Raw genomic sequence first — 19,629 nt, forward strand, 5'->3', positions numbered from 1 at the left:
AACATTCTACGTGAATGGAAACCTCTGATTTAATTCCATGATTTTATCATGACAAAAGCATGATTGCTTTTACTTTTCTTAAACAGATATTGGTATCATACACATTGACTTGTTAATAATTAAGGCATTTTGCATACAGAGTATCTCAGTGTCAACAAAATATTTTTAGTACTTATCATTTGCTATAATGGTTTAAACTTTCAAAGTCTTTTCAACATAAAATAGTAGCTGCATACATTTAAGTGTTTTCTTATAAAACACAATCTTTAAAAAAAGTAATGATTGGTCTTTGTGATTCCTAGTAATAAGTCCTGTCTTATTTTTCTCATAGTATAAATTATATTCCTATGCAGGATTGCATTAAGACCCTGTACTTCTTAAACAATGTTGGTAAATGACCATATAAATCCCAAAGGCAGCAAAGGGGAACAATCTTCAGAGTGCACTTTGACCTCATTGAAGCCTTTTGGATCTTTTTCCACTTCAGTGTCAAGTAGCTTGGTGGCATTTCATTAGGGGTTTCATTATGCGGTTTTTTAAAGGAAAAAAAATGGTTTTGATTTCTTCCATAGTTCTCAGATGGGATATTTTTGGGGAAATCATATAGTCCAGGGATGTTTTGAATAGCCAAACGCTATAGATGAAGTCTCTCAATGCAACTGTAATAATTAAGCATCTACATCCTTGGCTTATATTGCCAGTATATCCTGGAACCAAAGTAAGATGGTTTTCCTGTTCCCACAACCCACTTAACTGCTGTTTTAAAATCTGCATATTTCCATCATTCACAATTTCTGTTTTGGGTGATAGTTCTGACCACCACCTTTTTATGACTGCTTGAAGCCAGTTTAAACCAAATTATTATATATTCTTCAAATCTGCTTTTATTTTTTTTTCAAATCTGCTTTTAAGTAGTGACTTTACTAGAGGCAACAAATCTACACAGCAGCCAAGTGAGATATACTGTTTTTCTTCTGTAAAATCTTGGTGAGCATGGGAAAGCAATCTACCACAACTCCAAGGCCCTCTATCCTTATCAAATATGCTACAAGTTCACTGATACTTCTCTTTCTCCAGAAAGTTAAAGCTACATTCAATCTCAAATTCCTGCTGAATAAAACCTGTGCCATTGTTTCATGGTCCTGAGAAACCTCAGAAAAAAAAGTCACTATATTTTGATGATGAGCTTTCTGTCTATGAAGAACCAGAATCACTGGCGTTAATCAAGTATGTTTGACTATCATGCCGTAATTTTTCAAGGAGGTGGCCTGCACAACAAGCCAGTTCATTTTCTTTATTTGTCATGACACAGCCCCTGCTTTTAGGGGTCTACTTTTTTCTGTAACAAGGATTTTGAATAGGATGATGAACTTTCTTTCTTCTATAAACCTTACATAGTTTATCTGGGCTTTTCACAGCTTGTCCAACTATTCTAGTTATGTAAGCAGCCAACTGTTTTGGAGATTTCTTAACCCCCTTCATGTTTTTATTAGTGAAATTAGAGGTCCTTTTTCTAGGAAGATCAATGGAATGATCCTCAATATTATTACAAAAGTTGCGTTTTTTAACACTGTGGGTTTCAGATGCCATCAGTTCAGTTGCTCAGTCGTGTCCGACTCTTTGCGACCCCATGAACCGCAGCACGCCAGGCCTCCCTGTCCATCACCAACTCCTGGAGTCCACCCAAGCCCATGTCCATTGTGTCGGTGATGCCATCCAACCACCTCATCCTCTGTCAGCCCCTTCTCCTCCTGCCCTCAATCTTTCCCAGCATCAGGGTTTTTTCAAATGAGTCAGCTCTTCACATCAGGTGGCCAAAGGATTGGAGTTTCAGTTTCAACATCAGTCCTACCAATGAACACCCATTTAAGAGATAAAGAAACTTAAATCTATTATCAAAGGCAGTTAGTTCAGAATCTGAAGAAAAGGTGTTATCTTAACAGAAAAGTTAAATTGAAATTTTTGCACCAGCTTACTTTACGGTAAACTTAATTAACTTTATTTTAAACAGATGAAAGGTTGTTGCTGAACGATAAGACGTGGGATTCTTGGCCTCCGGAGGAGATGAATTCAATTCGGGGCCAGAGACGAGGCTGGATCGCTCAGAGCTTTTGTGTAATAAAGTTTTATTAAAGTATAAAGGAGATAGAGAAAGCTTCTGACATAGGCATCAGAAGGGGGCAAAAGAGTACCCCCTTGCTAGTATTAGCAATGGAGTTATATACTCTCCAATGAATCCAAGAATGTCTGGAGGTTGTAAAGACCTCACGAAACCTACTCCCATAATTTACATTTTAAGATAACAGAGTTGGCCAGAAGGTTTAATCCAAAAATTGTCCTCAGGCAGGACACATCCTTGTAAAGACCAGACCTATTCCCATAATTTATGTTTTAAGATAACAGAATTAGCCAGAGGGTTTAATCCAAAGACTGTCCTCAGGCAGGACACATCATTGTTATATAGTCACTCACAATCTGTTAATGAAAAGAAAGGAATGTCATAAAACTTAGAATGGCACCAGATAATTCATCCCTGGCCATAAAACGATTGACTTGCATCTTGTAGAAGGGCAGATTACCAACAAATAGTTTTGTTTACATAGATTAGGGGAACAATACCTGAGTAAGTAGATTGGGCCATTTGGAACCAGCTTGAAGATAGAATCTGGGGTACATTAACATAGCTTAAGACAACATTTCCATAAGAAAAAGAAATGTATTGGTTAACTAAAGGTTTGAGAGTAGTTAGTTTCAGGTGAAACCAGGTTTCTTGGCAACACAGCATTTTCTTTTAAATTTGTATAGAGAAGAAAAAATATCGCTGGTTTGTTTCCTCCTGCCTCTTAAGAGGGTTAAAAATGTCTGGCACTTGCAGCCTCTTTCCTCCGTTTGGAGACCCCTGGCCTTCCTGCCTGTTACCCTCTCACTTGGTCCTAACCTTATACAAAACTCTTTCCTCATGGTTCACTTTTCACAAACTTTATCACTTTCTGTACCCATTACTGTGTTCTTTATCCTAAAAAGCCACCTGTATGTCAGGCTTACTTCCTTTTCCTTTCACAAATGCAATTCCATTCCTCATACCTTCTTTACTGAAAACACACTTCCCATTTCCCTTAAGCAACCACAACTGACTTTTATATTAGCATTTTATAGATTGGTGAGCGTAAATACCAGTGATAATTTCTAAAACCTTTGCTTTCTTAAAACATTTTAGGATGGCACCAAACATCATTCATTTTTAATCCCAAATCTCTTTAGTTTCTCTGTAAGAGAAAATTAGTGTTCAGCAGTAAATGTTTCAAAATCTTATTTTATTTGGAAATGACCTAGACTTCCAACACTTAGTTTAGCACAACCCTTAGGAATTCAAGTTACCCCAATCTGGAGTGACTATTTTAGACAGACATTCCTAAAGCATAATTATTCTTAATAGAGTTTATCTAAAAGCTCATATCTCATTTACATTTTTTAGAAGTTAATTCACTCAAGGTAATTTCCTTGCTGGCAAACTTGTAACAGTTATAATAATATTTAACTTATATTAAACCTAGGTACAATGAAAATATTCTGCTTAATGTTAATTACTCTTAGACATGTCTACATTAGTTAGATCAATAAACAAACATTAATTATCAGGTATTTAATACTGAATATTTTTCAGTTCACATGAACCTGAAATTCGTTTAGGTTAATTTCTCCTGTATTTAGAATTATTTGATTTGTAAGTGCTTACTTTTTTTTTTAAGGCCAATTAGATTACAGCTCAATTACAAACTGATATCAGCCATATTATCCAAAAAACAAAGACACACACAGACATACATATATCCAAATAAACACAAGAGATCCTATAGCTTTATTTTTCAAACTTAGTTATGAATCAGATATCACAATACAAAACACACTAATTATAAAAAATGGTTGGAATAAGATTTTAAAAGACTTTATTCCTCTTTTTTTTTCCTTTTGGTTTCAGGAATTAGAGATAGTCTAGATAAGTGATCCAGAGAGCTCTGGTCCAAAGGTATAGAAGGAGTTATTTCCTCAGGGCAAAAGTTTTTATAGAGATAATTTATTTTCTTCAAGCTATCTCTGGAGTCTAAAGAATATTGTGACCACATTGTCAAAAATCATATTTTTCTGTGATCATAGTTTTATAGCCAAAATTTAGATCAGATCGTGCTCAATTTGGCCCTGATATCAAGGGCAGATTGGTCCCAGCAAGGATTTTTCCTTAGGGAAGTGGGGATCTTAGTTTGATCAGCCCCAGGCTGTTGATTACAGAAGGAAGTCCTGGACATAAGAGAACTTCAGTCCATTTTCCTATCCTATGTCAATAAAGATCTAATATTTTTAGGCCATTTTTATTGTCAATAGGTCATAGCTATAGATTGACCAGTCAAAAAAAAAGTTTCCCCCCCCTCCATGGGATTCCCAGGTGGAACGTGGAACCTTAGAGTGAGTATTTCATGTATTAACTCAAGGAGTTTGTACCAGATGTCTGTGCACTCAAGCTAAACCACCAAACCAAACCAAACCAGAACTTAACCAGCCAGGAGTCACACTCCAAATGAAACAAAAGGCAAAGAGATGCCCAGAAATCAAAAGCCAGGTGGCAGGAGTGCCCCGAAAAGATGGTAAAGTGATGCCCAGAAATCAAAAGCCAAATGGCATAAATGCCAAACGTGACTTCCCAGTCCACTAGACCTGTGACCTGGGAAAGTCAGTGCTAGCAGCCTTTTTAGTTTTGATATAGTTTCAAGCAATTTCTTGTTGATTTTCTGCAAAGAAGTTACTCTACCATTTCCTCTTTTAGAAGCTTCTAGATACCAGTCAAAGTAAGCACGGCCGGCCTTTTCTAAATGTGTGTGCAAAAATATCATTTTTAGAATATCAAAAGAACCCCAATTTGGCCATTTTAGGTTGAGATCTCTTTTAATGTAATTCCTCCAATTAACTACGTACTTGCAAGTATGAGTTCCGTACATATTGTACATGAATCTGGCTGGAGTATTAGTCAGAGGCTGGCTTTCTGACACCCCTTTGTTTCTGTTTTTGAGAGATTCTGTTTCCCATTTTAAGCTGAATTTGTCAGGCATAAAAATCACTAGTGAACTTGTGTAGTGGGCCCATGTGCTGCTTGTGAGCTTAACTCTTCCAGGAGTCACCCCAGAGTCGTTTCAACTCGGTCTTATGTGTCTTGGATTCTGCCTCTGGCAATCTAAGACCACCATGACTTCTCAGGTCGCTGAATGTCCAGTTCTTATGTGTGACCCCTATACGAGCAAGTATTTTATTTAATGAATGGGTTTCCCTATGGGACCACTGCACATGGTATGAGGACTAGACTCCACCACTCCTGTAAATCTCTCAGTCACCTGAGAAAACCAAAACTGGCCAGGAGGAGTCTTGCCCCTTTTCTTCAGAGTAAAGCTCTCATTTATTTTCCTCACTTTTACCCTGACAAATTCTATAATGGCAGTCAAATTGAGGAAAAGTGTCAGATCAGCCTCTTTCTTCTCAGCCAAGACCCTTCAGTCCCCTACAATAGAGCGACCTTGGCATCTTTCAGTCAAGCCCCAGTTATTTCTTGATTTTGTTTCCCCAATTGAGGCCCCCTATCCAGTACCTTTCCACTGGGTGGGTAATTCCCCTGGCATCTTTCAGCCACCCCCCACCCAGTATCTTTTGACTGGGTGGGAATTTCTCTGTATCTTTCAGTTGAGCCCCACTCACTGTCTAGACCACGAGTGGGTGTGCCCCAGATGTTTCACCCGGGCCCCACCCAGTATCTTTCCTACTGGGAGGGGGCAGGTAACCTGCTCCACCACCAAGTAAAACTCAGAATCTCAACCAATATGGGAGATGTGAGAACCAGGAGAGACTTAACCAAATTCATCTGCACCCCCCGAGGAGGGAGATGGGCACAAGGGGCCGCTGCTGGTACCAAGGCTCCAGTTCCTTGTGGAGTCCAGTTGAAGGAAGGAAGTCCACTCTGGGTCACTTCGTCAGTCACCATAACTGTCGACTAAAAAAGATGTACAACTTGGGAGTTGTGAGTTGTTTTATTTGGGGCAAAATGAGGACTGCAGCCCGGGAGGCAGCATCTCAGATAGCTCTGAGACTGCTCCAAAGCAGCAATTGGGGAAAGCCAATATATAAGGTTTTGGTGAAGGGGGAGTTCAATACCATGAATCTCTCATTTTACAAAAGGTTTCTGTTAGTCATGAGGGTCTGATGTCACCACGAAGGGATTTAGGGCTTCCTAGATATGAGGAGATTGAGATTAAGATCTCAAGGATTAAGATAATAAAATCTGTTCCTAAAAGCATCCAACTATCTAAAGACCTGTCCCACCAGATTCCCTGGAGCACAGAGTGCCTCACTCCACCCTGAACTCCCTCAGGGGTTGTTGAAGGTCACCAGCTATAGCAGCATGGGGTTCAATCTCAGTAGAGGCAGATGGCTAATGCCTTTGTTGTTCAGTCCTTAGTAATGCTCTTGCTAAGTGCCAATTTATAGTTCACATGTCTGACTCTTTGCAACCCTATCAACTGCAGCACACCAGGCTTCCCTGTCCTTCACCATCTCCCAGAATTTGTTCAAACTCACATACATTAAGTTGGTGATACCATCCAACCATCTCATCCTCTGTCTTCTCCTTCTCCTGCTGCCCTCAATCTTTCCCAGCATCAGTTCAGTCACTCAGTTACGTCCAACTCTTTGTGACCCCATGGACTGCAGCACGCCAGGCCTCCCTGTCCATCACCAACTCCTGGAGTTCACTCAAACTCATGTCCATTGAGTTGGTGATGCCATCCAACCATCTCATCCTCTGTCATCCCCTTCTCCTCCCACCTTCAATCTTTCCCAGCATCAGGGTCTTTTCAAATGAGTTAATTCTTCATATCAGGTGGCCAAAGTATTGGAGTTTCTGCTTCAGCATCAGTCCTTCCAATGAATATTCAGGATTAATTTCCTTTAGGATGAACTGGTTGGATCTCCTTGCTGTTCAAGAGACTGTCAAGAGTCTTCTCCAACACCACAGTTCAAAATCATCACTTCTTCAGCACTCAGCTTTCTTTATAGTCCAACTCTCACATGCATACGTGACTACTGGAAAAACCATAGCTTTGACTAGATGGACCTTTGTTGGCAAAGTAATGTCTCTGCTTTTTAATATGCTGTCTAGGTTGGTCATAACTTTTCTTCCAAGGAGCAAGCGTCTTTTAATTTCATGGCTGCAGTCACCATCTGCAGTGATTTTGGAGCCCCCAAACAATAAAGTCTGCCACTGTTTCCACTGTTTCCTCATCTATCTGCCATGAAGTGATGGGACCAGATGCCATGATCTTCATTTTCTGAATGTTGAGTTTTAAGCCAACTTCTTCACTCTCCTCTTTCACATTCATCAAGAGGCTCTTTAGTTCTTCTTCACTTTCTGCCATAAATGTGGTGTCATCTGCACATCTGAGGTTATTGATATTTCTCCTGGCAATCTTGATTCCAACTTGAGCTTCATCCAGTCCAACATTTCTCATGATGTACTGTGCATGTAAGTTAAGTAAGCAAGATGACAATATACAGCCTTGAGATATTTATTTCCTGATTTGGAACCAGTCTTTTGTCCCATATCCAGTTCTAACTGTTGCTTCCTGACCTGCATACATATTTCTCAGGAGGCAGATCAGGTGGTCTGATATTCCCATCTCTTGAAGAATTTTCCACAGTTCATTGAGATCCACACAGTCAAAGTCTTTGGCATAGTCAATAAATCAGGATTTTCTGAAACACTCTTGCTTTTTTGATGATCCAATGGATGTTGGCAATTTGATCTCGGGTTCCTCTGCCTTTTCTAAATTCAGCTTGAACATCTGAAAGTTCATGGTTCACATACTGTTGAAGCCTGGCTTGAAGAATTTTGAGCATTACTTTGCTAGTGTGTGAAATGAGTGCAATTGTGCAGTAGTCTGAGCATTCTTTGGCACTGCCTTTCTGTGGGATTGGAATGAAAACTGACATTTTCCAGTCCTGTGACCACTGCTGAGTTTTCCAAATTTGCTGACATATTGAGTGTAGCACTTTCACAGCATCATCTTTTAGGATTTGAAATAGCTCAGCTGGAATTCCATCACCTCCACTAGCTTTGTTCCTAGTGATGCTTTCTAAGGCCCACCTGACTTCACATTCCATGATGTCTGGCTCCCAGCATCAGGGTCTTTTCCAATCAGTCTGCTCTTTAGATCAGGTAGCCAAAGCATTGGAGCACCAGCATCATCATGGAAAGGCTACATGAAAACTTATTTCTTTAGCCTCATCATTCTAGCCTTTGAAACACCAGACATGAAAATGAAGAAGCTTTGTTAGACATTCCAGCTGCAACAAATGTGATGTGAAAAATAAGGAAGACAGCCAGCCAGCAGCCACAACCAAAACCTCAGACATAGGACCCTAACTGAGCCATCATAGTCCTCTCTAGGCATTCATACCACCCAACTAAGACCCTAGTCATTGTGGAATGAAAACTATCTATCCCTGGTGGTTCCTGCCCAGATTCCTGACCCATAAAATCTCAGGCATAATAAATGTTCTCTGATACCACTAAGTTTGGGGTGAATGTTATGCAATGATAGATAACTGATACTGAAGTTTCCATGAGGGTTGACGTGGAGCCAGGCTCTGAAGGACTGGAAGACATGCAGGAGAAGAGGGATTCCGGGAAAGGGAAACACATGAACTAAGCTGGTAAATGAAGAATAAACCTGAAGCCTTCAGGTGCCCGTGAGGTAATCATACTAACAAAGTGGAAAGGTTATTTGGGGATAAATGTGGCAAGAAATTCTTCACGTTTTTTACTTGTTAGAACAGAGAGAGACTTCGTTAGCATAATGGCACATTAAAATGAAGCTATATAGTTGTCATGGCAAGAAAAATATGATATGACTTGTGGACGTTTCACTCTGCAGAATCTGAAGTCACAGCTTCTGGAATAGACCCAGAGCCCTGACTGAGGTCACCTTTAGAAAGGAAAAGAAGAGACAGAAGGGAGAATGATCTCATAGGTGTTTATCCTAGATATGCCTCCTCTGTACTAAATGGGTGATGGCATGGGGAAAGAAAGACTATTGGTGGTTTATTTGTTCTAATTCCCCTAATAGATTCTGAACTCGACCTATATCCATTATCAGCAGTTGATAGCGAAACTCTTCTCAGGAAATGAACTTTACCTTCAAGATCTACAAGATGTACCAGGTTTCTGTATAGAAATGTATTAACTTAGATAGTAAGAAGCACTGAGTTATGAACGACCTTGCCAGAGGCAGGGGGTGGGGCTTAGGTGAAATGGGTGAAAGTAGTTAAAAGATATAAAGAAGATTAGTCATGGGATGTACCATACAGACATGGTGAAGTGAAGTCACTCAGTTGTGTCCGACTCTTTGCGACCCCATGGACTATAGCCTGCCAGGCTCCTGTTTCCATGGGATTTTCCAGGCAAGAATACTGGAGTGGGTTGCCATTTCCTTCTCCAGGGGATGTTCCCAACCCAGGGATCGAACCCAGGTGTCCGGCATTGTAGGCAGATGCTTTTACCATCTGAGCCACCAGAGACATGGTAATAGCACCGTATTGCAAATTTGAACATTGCTAAGAGAGTAGATCTGGAAAGTTCTCATCTCAAGAAAAAATTGTGTAACTGTGTAGCAATGGATGTTATCTAGACTCATTGTGGTGAGCATATCTCAATATATACAGATATCTAATCTTGCTGTTGTATATAGGAAACTAATGTTATGTGTCAATTGTATGTCAATTTTTAAAACAAAAATTACAAAAACTCTTGAAAACAAGGAACAGGTATTCAGATGTAGTTTGGGAAGCAACTGAGAACTTCTACTGTGTAGAAGGGTTATAAGTATATATTATAAACATACTTCTTATGTACCTTTGGGGACAGAAGGAAGGAAAGAGACACATGAATTTCTGGACTGTAGAACTGGGTAAAAAGATACATTGGTGAAGTTAGTACCACAGCAAGACCAAGAACTACCACAAAGTGAGAATAATGATGAGATAGAGTTGTCCTATCACTGTGTCCCATTCCTTTCATTTCTCAACCTTGAAAATTGCCTTTGAAGCCATAAGTGGAATGAGATGGCAATTTGAAGGGAAGTTTATGAGAACCGCATGCCCCAACTATGAGTAACAGCACAAAAAATTGTGGAGCGCAAACTGGGTAATGCATATTGACTTTTCTTGTCAACATCTTGTATGATAGCTTATCTCATAATGCTGGCATTTGAACTCTAGTAAATAAAAACTTTCTGCAGCAAGAAGACTGTATTTTTATTCCCAGTGATATATAACTTCAGGTATCTTTAGAAAGGAGAACATACTGGAGTTCAATAATAAAATGTTTATTACAGTACTGAATGTGAACATGTCTCAGCAGTAGTTTTTAAAAATGCATGATGAGAATACATGGCCCTTCAATGCAGTGATAATAAATAAATAAAGCCTGGAGGCAGAAAAACCCAACCAGATTTTGCAGGCAAAGTATGACCGGAAAAAAAAAAAAAGATCTAGAAAATGGAAAGTTAGTGAGACTCTAGTTCCTATATATAGTTTGTCTTCTGAGCTCTTCAGTCCTTTTCCTTGATCAGATTAGACACTCAGATAATTACGTAGAAAAATTAAACATCTTTCATATTTCTTTGCTTTGTTCTTTATCATGCTAGACAGTAGATTTTGTAGGTAGATTTTGAGCTGTTAGTCTAGTTAAATTTTGGCATCAAGAAATTTGGAGTTTTGAAATCTGTTTAATATTTTCTTTAATGTGGAAATTTTATCTGTGAAAATGCATAGTATTTCTGATGTCAAGCCTAATACAGGATAATGCATAGAAAGTGTTTTGAAAACCATAATATGTGAAATAAGACGTTAAAATTGTAATGTTGATGTTGATGATGATAATAGTGTTACCGGGTGCACATACACTGAAACAACACACATCACATATCCTTAGATGTTAAGTAGAAAGAAAACTTGGCATTTTTTCTTCTGAAAAAGGAAAACTGAGATTTTCCCCAGCCATGGTCTGTTAACATAGGCTATTTTCTTTCTAGTAGTCTGTCAGTGTGTATTTATTGAGATCTGCTTTGTGCAGAATTCATTTCTTGCTGTTTTGGAGAACTGTAAAAATGCTAGTGAAGTCTCTGCACCAGAGGAATTTATTTTCTAAAGGAAAAGAGAGAAAAAGAAAATTCACATACTTAACATGTATGTGAAAGTATGTGTCTCTTCAATTAGGTATATTATGTACATACCTCGATGCACACTTCTCACCCACACATCCACTTTCTCAGTGATTTAGTAAAAGGCACACTGTATCCTGAGGACCAAATCCAGCCAGTGACCTATTTTTGTGTGGCTCTTGAGCTCAGAATGTTTTGTATATTTTTAAAGGGACTTAGACTTCCCTGGTGGTTCAGATGATAAAGTGTCTGCCTACAATGCGGGAGACCCGGGTTCAGTCCCTGGGTTGGGAAGATGCCCTGGAGAAGGGCATGGCAGCCCACTCCAGTATTCTTGCCTGGATAATTCCATGGACAGAGGATCCTGGTAGGCTACAGTCCATGGGGTTGCAAAGAGTCGGACATGACTGAGCGACTTCACTTTTTTTCTTTCACTTTAAAGGGTTAAAAAAAATAGAAACGATGAAGAATATGCAATATAGACACTATAAGTCTTGAAAATCCTTAACTATTTACTATCTTTACAGGTTCTTTACAGGAAAAAAATGATTGGTCCTTGATTTAGAGTGCTGTGTGATACTATGAAATTTTGCCAAATTAGAGACATCAGAGTTGTCACAGGTTAGTGTGAGAGCCAGTGCCAAATGATTTATAACCCTATAACCGCACAGGACAATGCTTGCCTAAAGCTACCTCGCATTTGTATTGCATCGGCCTTCAAAGCCTTTCTTATATGAAAGGTGGAAATAAACACTGAAATCATACTTATTACTACAGGAAGTTTCACGTGTAGATTTCAATGCAAGCATCTAACTCTCTGCCATCTCTGATAGTACAGATTATTCAAGTCAAGTAAATCTAGGTCTCTGTCCTCTCTTCCCTATTGCCAAGTTAGTTTTCAATGCTTTAGCATTCTGTTTATAAAATGTGCCAAGAAGGACCTTGGGGTGCTCCCTAGGTGACCACTCAGCCTCTAGACTCAAGTCTGTGGCTGATTGTGACATTACTGCTGATTGAACTTGCCACTGGATACGACAAAACCTATCTTTTCCCACCATGTCTTTGAAAGCTTCTTTTTATTTCAGAACTGCAGCTGGAATTTGTAGTATGCGACTCAGCTGTTTGGTTTATGCTCTTTCCAATGCCTTTGCAGGGAAGTGTCCTTTCATTTCTGCTTCAAAAGCATTCTTTATGAGAGTTTCTCCTCGCATTTAAAAGAGTTTCTCCTGGCATCCCACTAGCATCTCACCCCACCTCAGCAGCTCTCAGCTCTGCGGTATAATAACTTGTCTGCCAGTTTATTATTTGAGTGTAATTTTTGTGTTTTCATTCAGTGTCTTCGTGAATATTCCATTTTCTGTTACTGAGCACAGTTTTAGGGGACTCCAGTCTTAGCTAGTGGAATGGTTACCTGCGAAGTCCCATTTGAAGGTATATGCCCATGCAAGACTCTGGGAGTGGTGATTCCAGTTTATGCTTTTTATTATTCAGCTTTAGTGGATCAAGTAGCCAAAAGGATGCAGAAACAACAGATTTTATATCTCTTGAGACTTCCTGTGCCTCACTGTCCTCATATGTTAAAATGAAGACAATAATAGAACCTAACTCGTAGGCGTGCCAGGGAAATTAAGTGAGATAATTCATATAATTGTTTAGCTCCATGCTTGGCATAGAGCAAACACTTGCTGCATGCTGATCCCATGATTGTCATTATCATCTCTTCACTCAGACAGCACTTTCCTTCCCTAGAGTATTGGCTTAGTCATTCCACAGATATTGGTGCTTACCATGTGCTAGGCACTGTCTTAAACACTGGATTATCAAAGATACTCTTTATTTTTTTTTCATTTATTTTTATTAGTTGTAGGCTATTTACTTTACAATATTGTAGTGGTTTTTGCCTACATTGACATGAATCAGCCATGGATTTACATGTGTTCCCCATACCGATCCCCCCTCCCACCTCCCTCCCCATCCCATCCCTCTGGGTCTTCCCAGTGCACCAGCCACGAGCACTTGTCTCATGCATCCAACCTCTATGGTATATATACACAATGGAATATTACTCAAAGATACTCTTTAAATCTTCACTGGAAACATGGCAGATTTCTTTTGAGCACAGATCTGGTCAGGGGTCTTATACATGCCTAAATCAGTGGTTTGGAGGGTATGCCCAGGCCACTGAGCTGATTTCAGTCTATGTGGTGGTTCTTGTCTCTGAGAGCAAACTCATGGGCTACCACACTTGCTTACATGGACATCTTAATAATCTCTGCCTAGGTAAATTGCTTATTCCACCATCTTATCAGTGCACCATGTTTGTTCTACTCTGACCTCTCTGCACATACCACTGTCTATGCTCAATCACAGAGTCACCATACCAGCCTGCCGTGGGTACAAGGATAAGCAGTCTGCAGCTGTGAGGCAAGGTTACCTCCTACTTGCTGATACCAGAGATGGCCTCAGGAACCCCTCAGTGTTACAGAGAACAATGGCTTCTAACTTGCCAAGTCCAGAGATTCCAGGCTGAGATGTCACTGCATAGGCAGCCACTCTAGATTTCCCTTGGCAGAGCCCCTTCCAAGGTATAGATCTGTACATGGTGGTGGTTACTGTAGAAGCCGTTGGTAAATCCTGTGGCTTCTGCTGATAGCTATAGTCCTGTGAGTGCCTCGGAGTCTCAAGCAAGACAGGGAGAGGCAGTTGAGGAAGTGCTTGATAACTTTCCATAGACAGGGGGGCCTCCTTGGGAAAACCTCCACAGCTGCTTCCTGTGACCTTCATCAGAGCTATAATAGCTGATTTAAATTCCTTGTCTACTAGAGATACTGGCAGCCATGTTCCTGCCACTCATAGAAACCTGAGAACGTACAGCCAACCCATAGACACCCAGAGGTTTTTCTTTCTTTCCTGAATCAAGAACAAGAGACAGAGTGACTCTTAGGAGTGGCTTCTGACTTGAAGCTCCAGGGGATTCCCTGATTCACACAGTTCTCCCATTCTGTGAACCTCCACTATTTGCACCCCAGATTCCTATTTTGACTTAAGCTACTTCCAGTGGTGTACATGTAACTGGCAACTGAAAGAGTTCTGTCTAAAATCCTCTCTAATCGCTCCCTCTCTTTAAATCCCAACAGTGACTGAGTTTGTTCTTTTCCCAAACAGGTTATAAACTCTAAAATGACAATTTCCTTTTAAAATTATTAAAAGGAAAAACTATCTTAGCCATAAAAAAGAATATAATCTTGCCATTTGTGACTATATGGGTGGACCTTGAGTGTATTATGCTGAGTGAAATAAATCAGACAGAGAAGACAAATACCATATGATCTCTCTTGTATGTTGAATATAAAAAAAAACAAGCAAGCCCTCCCAAAAAAAAGTGATCATACCAAACAAAAACAAACATGTGGATACAGAGAACAGAGTAGTGGTTACTAGAGGGGGAGGGAAGGAAGGTGATATGGGTAAAGAAAGTACTGTATAGTGACAGGTAGAAATTAAAATTTTGGTGGTGAGCACACTGTAATGTATACAGAAATATAATGTTGTACACCCCAAATTTATATAATATTGAACTGTAGTCTGCCAGGCTCCTCTGTCCGTGGGGGTTCTCCAGGCAAGAACACTGAAGTGTGTTGCCATGTTCTCCTCCAGGGGATCTTCCCAACCCAGGGATCAAACCCTAATCTCTTACATCTCCTGCATTGGCAGGTGGGTTCTTTACCACTAGTGCCACTTGGGAAGTCCAATAAAACAAAGTTATCTCAATTAAAGACAATCACTACATTAGGCATTTGGCTGCCTTCTCCTCATTGATCAGAATATCTATTCTCCATATCCATAGGAGGACCCACAGCCCAGCACCCTCTGAGGCCCCCGAGTGGAATTTGGCTGACAAGCCTACTGATTCCTCATAGTAAAAGTATTGGGGGTGAAAAATAATAATACAAATAAAAATATTAGGGATGAGTCACCCGTGGCAATCCCAAGTGTTGGACAAGGAGCAGAGTTTGCCAGAGAAATACGGGGAGAGTGAGATGTAGTTTTAAAAAACAATAAATTCAGCTAGAAGTAGGACCAGCTCCCTTTTGGGAAGAATGGCCTCTCTTCTGAAGATGACTCAGTGGAGTAGAGACTGTCTCCAGGTCAACTTTGGGAGTCATGTGCTGGAGAGAGCCAGGGCCACATGAGGGATAGAGATGGGATCCCTGAGTCAGCACTAGGCGAGAGTCATTGTCTTCCAGGACACTAGGATTAAACAGGAAAACACTGGCTCCACAGAAAATCCTGAAATAGTAAGACATTGCCAGTTCCAACTGATTTTTCCCAAGTCCTTACAACTGAAAAACAGCCCTTTTAGTTACTATCTTTGATGGGACTAAGCAAGGTCAGACTTCCTTGTTACCCAAGGAAACTTTAAATCAGGACAATGATCCTCACCCAAAGATGTGGGCCCATGAGTCCTATACTATAGCATCTATCACTATTATGCCCCAACATGCTCAAGGGTGTGTTGGCATGGGACTGGTTAGACCCAGGTCTGCTCTAAGGTCAGGTGGGGCCTAGTGTGGTCAGAACTCACTGGCTGGCCTCCTCTGGCTACCATCAGCTCTTTCCACATTTTCAAATGCTAAGTGCAGGGTATGAATAATGTGACTCTGTTTTTTTGAGGGGGGCAGAGCAATCGTAGGGTACTCTCTTATAGAACCTTGCTGCTTCCTCCTCTCAGCCCCTCCTGTTGGCTCTGTCCTTGTTGCCAGGCACTTATTTAGGTAAGAATCAGAACATTCTAGAAGGTCTCTGTGGCCACTTGTGGCCCACAGGAGACTGGAAGTCAGAGACAGAGCTGCAGTGTGCTCTGGAGCCATGGATGGTGTGCTGGTTGTCATAAAAATGTTTTTCCAGCTGGTCATGGAGCACCTATATGATGCTTTGGTGGTGTTCTCCAGATATTTGACCCAAGCTCCAAGAACCTTGGAGTTTTCCTGGGAGATCTTGGTGTATATTGCTGTGATTGTTGTTACAGTAAAGAGACTATATACTCTAAAGAAGGACAAAGAGGCGGCCCAAACTGACCAAGCTGAAGAATATGGCAAATTTAGTCAGAAGACTAGACTGTTTACACAAGCCTATGAAGCCATGAAGTCACCTCCAAAGGTAGACAGTCCTCTAAAGTTACAAACTCTGTGTTTGGCCGCATTTCACAAAGGTATGAACAGTTTCACTTCTTTGCCTGGGGACTCTCTCAAAGAACAAAAAAGTAAGTTCCCTAAACTTTTATTTCATACCATGATGATAACTCGCCTTCAAGCACAGACACGGTTACTCCAAGAATCATCAGAATCCCTCCGATTGCAAGTTATTGAGACCAAAGACATCTTAAGAACATCTCAGAATAATGTCAACCATGTTCAGAGGGAAATAATGTGTGGATTGAGCAAAATTGCTCATCTTCAGGAGAACTTTAAAGTGCTTTCCCAAGAAGTTACGGAATGGACTGAACAAGTGTGGGAAGGCAGAGAATAACAAAAATGCTAGAAACCCAAAATACCTGAAGAAATCAGATTTTAAATAATAGAGTCCATCCAATAAAATCTCTGCTAAGTATAATATCTGATCTTGTGGTCCATCTGCATTGATCGCCTTTTTCACTTCAGTTTGGGTCACATTTTTCTGTTTGTTCATGGCTAGTACCCTGGACTTTATGAAAAATGGGATGTTCAGACTGTGGATTCTGTTGTGTTATTTCAGAGAATATTGATTTTTTAAAAGGGTTGAATAGGCAGTTGACTTGGCAGGACTTGAAATCCAAGCTGTGTCTCCTCCTTAGTGAGAAGCAGCTGGAGTCTTTGTTCAGTTAGTTTTGCCTCAGTCTTGCACAGGCATAGTTCAGGGGTCTGCTGAACTATAGTTCAGGATAGAGTTTATATGTAGAATTTGGAGTTCCCTTTATTGAGTGTCTCCTCTTTGATATTTCTCTCGTACTTTCCAGATGCCAGTTTTAGTCATCTTACTTGGGACTGACTGTAGCCTGCCCTCAGCAAAAAAAAAAAAAAAAACAAAAAAAAACAACAGCTGTAAAAGGGGAAAGTTACCCTATTCCATTCTCTACTTTCAAATGTATACTCTCCTTTAAAATTTGCCTGATTTTAGTTGTTCTCCATTAACTTTAAGTCAATTTTTCTTTTATCATGTCCAGAGTTTCAAGTTGTTTTCTGTGGTAAAGCTGGTCCAATAGGAGCCACTTCTCCATTTTCAGAACAAGAAGCTCACCCCTGCCACCAGTACTTCTGATGCAGTGACAGTGGTCCATGATGTATGAATGAATATAGAATAAAGAAATGTCATGAATTAAACTCCTACCATCCCACCAATAAAAAGTCTGCATAAGTCCTGGTTGTAGAAGGCAAGGAAAAAAAAAAGTGGTGCTTTCTTTTAACTCTTGGCCACCGGATGAGAATAACTGACTCATTTGAAAAGACCCTGATGCTGGAAAGGATTGAAGGTAGGAGGAGAAGGGGATGACAGAGGATGAGATGGTTGGATGGCATCACCAACTCGACGGACATGAGTTTGAGTGAACTCCAGGAGTTGGTGATGGACAGGGAGGCCTGGCGTGCTGCGGTTCATGGGGTCGCAAAGAGTTGGACACAACTGAGCGACTGAACTGAACTGAACTGATATACCCAGGTAGAGAATGATTTCTAATCCCACCCTCCTCACCCAAAGAAATCCCTTGAAATTATACTATTTCTGTTCATTCTTAGTACATTATTATTTTAAATAAAGATCACTGTTGTCAGAACCACTAATTATCTAGAATGAATGGGACCTCTTAACTGACAGTGATGACATGGTTGCCAGGGAGAAGGGATAGTTAGGGAATTTGGGATGGTCATGTACACACTGTTATATTCAAAATGGATGCCCAACGAGAACCTACTGTATAGCATGGGGAACTCTGCTCAGTGTTATGTGGCAGACTAGATGGGAGGGGAGTTTGGGGGAGAATGAATACATGTATGGCTTCCCTGGTAGTTCAAACAGTACAGAATCTGCCTGCAATGCATGAGATCTGGGTTCTAATCCTGGATCAGGAAGATCCCCTGGAGAAGGGAATGACTACCCACTCCACTATTCTTGCCTGGAGAATTCTATAGATAGAGGAGCCTGGCAGGCTACAGTCCATGATATATATAGGACTGAGTCCCTTCATTGTTCACCTGAAACTACCACAACATTGTTAATCATTTATACCCCAATACAAAATAAAAAGTTTAAAGTTTGAAAAAAGTCAGGGATAGACAAAGAGTGGCATTCCCAAGGAATGCTTTTAAAAATGCAAAGCTCATTTCCCCACAATTAGCCAATCAACCCAAGGGAAATTTTTCATAACTTTCTGCTTCTTCCCAGATATAATTCTGCCTATGGTAACATTTTGGACTCTTGCACACCTTCCCTTGATGCCCTGGTAACTGGATTTCCTCTAATGAAACACTTTAAAAGAGAAAGAGGTGGGAAGGGAGTGGGGAGTAAGAGAAAGAGAGACTGGTTGTGGTGTACATGTGTGTTGTGTTTGAGGTTGGGGAAGAAATTAGAGTCTTGGAAAAAAAAGTATTTGTTGGATGAGGCAACAGTGGAGGCAGAAGCTGTGCATATCTCGTTTGATGACCGTGCTGCCTGAAGAATGGGAAATGATCATGAAGGCCTTCTGCTTGTCTCCAAGTCATGACTTATATGTACCTAAATATGTTCAGGGAGTAAAGCCAGTAATTTTCCCTTCACAAATATTAAGGGAATACAAATTTTAACATGTTTTTTTAACTCAATCTTCTCTCCTACATAATGATTTTCTGCTTTTGCAGCAGGAGGTAATTCATAATTACTGAGAAAAACTGATGGCATTCAAAACCCTCTCTCAATCTCACAGCATAGAGAACAGACTTATGAACATGGGGTGGGGGGAGGAAGGAGAGGGTGGGCTATATGGAGAGAGTAGCATGAAGACATATACATTATCATATGTAAAAGAGTGGGAATTTGCTATGTGACTCAGGGTACTCAAACTGGGACTTTGTAACAACCTAAAGAGGTGGGATGGGGTGGGAGGTAGAAGGGAGGCTCAGGAGGGAGGGTGCATAGGTATCCCTATGGCTGATTCATGTTGATATTGGGCAGAAACTAGCACAGTATTGTAGGACAATTATCCTTCAATTAAAAATAATTTTTTTTAAAAAACCCTCTCTCAACCTGAGTGATACTGATAACAGGCCAAATTAGCATTGAAATCTGTTTGGAAGGGGGAGGGGTTATTGAAGGAAAATATCAAAGCCAAGATAGGTTGGATCTGCTGTCTGATGACTAGTTTTAT

General features: G+C 40.3%; 1 pseudogene; it reads right to left on the minus strand.

Annotated features, from left to right (window-relative positions):
- Positions 1-650: 650 nt before the first annotated feature.
- LOC136154296 (KATNB1-like protein 1 pseudogene) lies at positions 651-1,590 on the minus strand (annotated as a pseudogene).
- Between the last annotated feature and the right edge of the window lie 18,039 nt (positions 1,591-19,629).

This window comes from Muntiacus reevesi, chromosome X (assembly GCF_963930625.1).
Source record: "Muntiacus reevesi chromosome X, mMunRee1.1, whole genome shotgun sequence".
NCBI classification, from domain to species: Eukaryota; Metazoa; Chordata; class Mammalia; order Artiodactyla; family Cervidae; genus Muntiacus; species Muntiacus reevesi.